Raw genomic sequence first — 5,568 nt, 5'->3', positions numbered from 1 at the left:
GCTGCAGAGCTCCTCACCCCCAACAATGGAGTTTAGAGACTCATGCCGTCAAAAAGCATGTAATTCAGATCTGAAAATGTCATGAGGTCCCAAGTACTTCTCTAAAAGTTGTTTAAATAGTAAACTAGTAACCTAGGTTTACAGAATATGAGTAAACTAAGATAATTGGTGTAGAAATCCACTTCTGGGGCCCACTTGGTGTGTGCTGGGACTGAGACTAAAGCTATCCACGTGCTGAGGCTTTACTTGGAGTTAAACTCCAAGTTATAACGTGTTTTGGACGTTCAACTCCGGATCATGACGTGTTTCAGGCGTTTAACTCCAGACAGCAGCATGTACTTGGTGTTCAACGCCAAGTTACGTCGTCTATCTTCGCGCAAAGTATGGACTATTATATATTGCTGTAAAGCCCTGTATGTCTACTTTCTAACGCCATTGAGAGCACGCCAATTGGACTCCTATAGCTCCAAAAAATTCATTCCGAGTGCAGAGAGGTCAGGATCCAACAGCATCAGCAGTCCTTTTTCAGCCTAACTCAGATTTTTGCTCAGCTCCCTCAATTTTAGCCAGAAATTACCTGAAATCACAGAAAAACACACAAACTCATAGTAAAGTCCAGAAATATGATTTTTGCCTAAAAACTAATGATATTCTACTAAAAACTAATTAAAACATGCTAAAATCTACGTGAAATTACCCCCAAAAAGCGTATAAAATATCCGCTCATCACAACACCAAGCTTAAACTATTGCTTGTCCTCAAGCAACTAGATAAATAAAATAGGTTTTAACAGAAATTAAGAAGTAATAATATTTTAGAGTTTTTTAAGTGGAGCTCAAATTCTTATTAGATGAGCGGGGCTTGTAGCTTTTTGTTTCTGAACAGTTTTGGCATCTCCCTTTATCCTTTGAAATTCATAATGATTGGCATCCATAGGAACTCAAAATTCGGATAGTATTATTGATTCTCCTAGTGTAGTATGTTGATTCTTGAACACAATTACTTTATGAGTCTTGGCCATGGCCCTAAGCACTTTGTTTTCCAGTATTACCACCGGATACATAAATGCCACAGACACATGACTGGGTGAACCTTTTCAGATTGTGACTTAGCTTTGCTAAAGTCCCCAGTTTGAGGTGTCCAGAGCTCTTAAGCACACTCTTTTTGCCTTGGATCACGACTTTAACCACTCAGTCTCAAGTTTTTAACTTGGACCTGCATGCCACAAGCACATGGTTAGGGACAGCTTGATTTAGCCGCTTAGGCCTGGAACTATTTCCTTAGGCCTTCCTACCCACTGATGCTCAAAGCCTTGGATCCTTTTCACCCTTGCCTTTTGGTTTTAAGGGCTGCTGGCATTTATTCCTTTTCTTGATCCAATGATTTCTTGTAAATTTTTTTTTGACTGCTTTTTCTTGCTTCAAGAATCAATTTCATGATTTTTCAGATCATCAATAATATTTTTCGTGTTCCTCATTCTTTCAGGAGCCAATATTCATAAAATTCAAGATAAAAATTATGCACTGTTCAAGCATTCACTCAGAGAACAACAAGTATTGCCACCACATGTAATTAATTATAATTTTTATTATTAAGAACTCGAAAAATATAAATTACTTCTTTATTCTAAAATCTACTACTTTATTCATGTCTGATGACGATGTGAAAAATAAATTATAACTTAATTGGAAATAAAACCAGAATAGATATGCTAATTACTACTACTATATACTATATATCTTCTAAGGTAAATTTCTATAATAGCACTATCACAGAGTTAAAGCTAAAAATAGAACTCAACAACCTGTGTTTTGAGAAGTAGATGTTCCTCTAGTCTGTGGGGTGCTTTTCAAGGATTAATTTCTGGCGCTTTAGCTCCCTTAGATCACGCCCTTGCTCTTCCTGTTCCTTAAGCAGTTTGCAAAGCATGCTACTTTGATTGTTCTGTTCTTCCTTTATTTGGTTCATAGATTCTTGCAATTTGGAAATAGATGCTTCAATATGTTCCCAATATTCGAATTGAGGAAGTTCTGGGAGGACTTCTTGTGCTCTCCCCTTGATTGGATCGTCCTGCAGCTATTGTCTGTCCATTGATATTCTAGTGATTGGCCTTTCAACTGAGATATACTCTGTTATTCCCATCTTCACTCTAGCATCTCTGCAGAGCATAGAAATTAAGCTTGGATAGGCTAATCTGGCATCCTTGGAATTCCTGTTTGCTATTTTGTATAGTTCACACGAGATCAGTTGATGGACTTCTACTTCTTTTCCCAATATGATGCAATGAATCATCACTGCTCCTTTAATGGTAACTTCAGAACGGTTGCTGGTGGGCAATATGAAACGCCCAATAAAATCCAGCCAGCCTCTGGCTACTGGTTTGAGATCTTCTCTTTTGAGTTGATTTGGGATGCCAGTCGTGCTGGTGGTCCACCTGGCTTCGGGGATGCATATATCCTCTAGAATCTTATCCAGACCTTTATTTACCCTCATCATTCTCCTATTAAGGGAGAATGGGTGATCTTTCAGTTGAGGGAGCTTAAAGATCTCCCTGATTTTGTCAAGATGGGTATGAACAATCTTTCCTCTGACTAAGGTCCGATGGTCATAGAGAGCAGCTCCAATTATTCTTTGCCTGTCTGTCTGCCATAGATTAGCATAGAACTCCTGAACCATGTTCCTTCCCACTTTCGTTTCAGGATTGGCTAGGATTTCCCAGTTCCTGTTTCGAATTTGCTCTTGGATCTCCGAATATTCATCTTCCTTCAGGTCAAATTTGACTTCCGGGACCACTGATCTGTGACTCATTATTTTGTAGTAGTGGTCTGAATGTTCTTTAGTTAAGAACTTCCCTTGATTCCAAAGTGGCTTTGGAATATTCTCTTTCTTGCCTCTTGGGTTGGATTGTTTTCCTTTAGGGGCCATGATCAAAGTGAGAATATTTTTGTGATCACGGATAAGCACACCAAACTTAGAGGTTTGCTTGTCCTCAAGCAAAAGAAAAGAGAGGAGAGGAATAGGAGGAGAACAAGTGTGGAATGGTGGATGAGGAGAGGGGCGCCGAAAGTGGATATAAAGGGAGGGGGGTGGGTATTCGAAAATAAGAAGAAGATATAAGATAAAAGATATGATTTATAAAAGATAAACATGATAAGAAAAGGATATAATTTAAAAAGATATGAATGATTTTTAAAAATAAATTTGAAATATATAATTTGAAAAAGATTTTAAAAGATAATGAAGTTTGAAAAGAATTTGGAAAAAGAGTTGGATAGGATTGAAAAAAAAAGTTTATGTTTATGTATGAAGCCATATTTAAAAAAAAATTTTTGGAAATTAGGATTTTTAGAAAACTAATTTGATTTGAGGGATGATAATTTGAAACAGTTTTATGCAAGAAATCATGAATTGAGACATAAAAAAATTAGAAAATTTGTAAAGAAAAACGAATTTTACCTCCTCCCCACCATCCTGGCGTTAAACGCCCAAACGCTGCATGTTTTGGGTGTTTAACGCCCAATTGATGCTTCTCCTGCGCGTTCAACGCCCAGCTGCTGCTTCTTTTTGGCGTTGAACGCCAGGAAGTCCTTTGTCACTGGGCGTTTTTCTAAACGCCCAGGATGCTGTGGTTCTGGCGTTAAACGCCCCGAAAGTGCTTCTTTCTGGCATTCAACGCCCAGAAGATGCTCCTTTCTGGCGTTTAACGCCCAGATGGCTACCCTTACTGGCGTTGAACGCCCAGTGGGTGCTTATTTTGGGCGTTCAACGCCCAAAACGTTTCTTACTGGGTTTTTGATGCCAGTAAGCTTTCCAAATTTCCCTGTAACTCTGTGAATTCAATCAATTGCTATTTCACCTTTTGAAGATACTCTGGCATATATCTGTAAAACTTAATCAATTAGAAAAAACAAATAAAATAAAATTTGTGAATGGCTGGGTTGCCTCCCAGCAAGCGCTTCTTTAATGTCATTAGCTGGACTATTACTGAGCTTTTAATCAAGTCTCAGTTTTGAGCATTCTTGCTCAAAATTGCCTTCAAGATAATGTTTAACTCTCTGTCCATTAACAATGAACTTTTTGTTAGATTCATTATCCTGAAGCTCTACGTATCCATGTGGTGATACACTTGTAATTACATATGGACCTCTCCACCGGGATTTTAATTTCCCAGGGAATAATTTGAGCCTAGAATTAAATAGCAGAACTTTCTGCCCCGGCTCAAAGACTCTGGATGACAATTTCTTATCATGCGATCTTTTCGCTTTCTCTTTGTATATTTTTGCATTCTCGAAAGCATTGAGTCTAAATTCCTCTAGCTCATTTAGCTGGAGTAAAAGTTTTTCTTCAGCTAACTTGGCATCAAGGTTCAAGAATCTGGTTGCCCAGTAGGCCTTGTGTTCCAGTTTCAGTGGCAAGTGACATGCCTTTTCATACACAAGCTGGTATGGAGAGGTCCCTATAGGGGTCTTGAATGCTGTTCTGTATGCCCACAGAGCATCATCCAAGCTCCTTGCCCAATCCCTTCTATGGTTAGTTACAGTCTGTTCCAGGATTCTTTTGAGTTCTCTATTTGAGACTTCAGCTTGCCCATTAGTCTGTGGATGGTATGGAGTGGCTACCCTGTGGCTAACTCCATAACGAACCAAAGTAGAGTAAAGTTGTTTATTGCAGAAATGACTGCCCCCATCACTGATTAATACTCTAGGGGTACCAAATCTGCTGAAGATGTGTTTCTGAAGGAATTTTAACACTGTTTTAGTGTCATTAGTGGGTGTTGCAATAGCCTCCACCCATTTGGATACATAATCCACTGCCACCAGAATATAGGTGTTTGAGTATGATGGTGGGAAAGGTCCTATAAAGTAAATACCCCATACATCAAACAACTCAATCTCCAAGATCCCTTGTTGAGGCATGGCATAACTGTGAGGCAGATTGCCAGATCTTTGGCAACTGTCACAATTAAGTACAAACGCTCGAGAATCTTTATATAGAGTAGGCCAGTAGAAGCCACATTGGAGGACTCTTGTGGCTGTTCGCTCACTTCCAAAATGTCCTCCGTACTGTGATCCATGGCAATGCCATAGAATCTTCTGCGCTTCTTCCTTAGGCACACATCTACGGATTACTCTGTCTGCACATCTCTTGAAGAGATATGGTTCATCCCAAAGATAGTACTTTGCATCTGTGATCAATTTCTTTGCTTGCAGCCTACTGTACTCTTTTGGGATGAATCTCACTGCCTTGTAGTTTGCAATATCTGCAAACCATGGAACTTCCTAAATGGCAAAAAGTTGCTCATCCGAAAAGGTTTTAGAGATCTCAGTAAGAGGGAGGGACGCCCTTTCCACTGGCTCTATTCGGGACAGGTGATCTGCTACTTAGTTTTCTGTCCCTTTTCTGTCTCTTATTTCTATATCAAACTCTTGCAGAAGCAACACCCATCTTATAAGTCTGGGTTTTGAATCCTGCTTTGTGAGTAGATATTTAAGAGCAGCATGATCAGTGTACACAATCACCTTTGATCCTACTAAATAGGATCTGAATTTGTCAATGGCGTAAACCACT

The sequence above is a fragment of the Arachis duranensis genome, chromosome 3 (genome assembly GCF_000817695.3).
Source record: "Arachis duranensis cultivar V14167 chromosome 3, aradu.V14167.gnm2.J7QH, whole genome shotgun sequence".
Lineage (NCBI taxonomy): Eukaryota > Viridiplantae > Streptophyta > Magnoliopsida > Fabales > Fabaceae > Arachis > Arachis duranensis.
The sequence above is the reverse complement of the archived record's forward strand: the minus strand, read 5'-3'. Positions refer to the sequence as shown.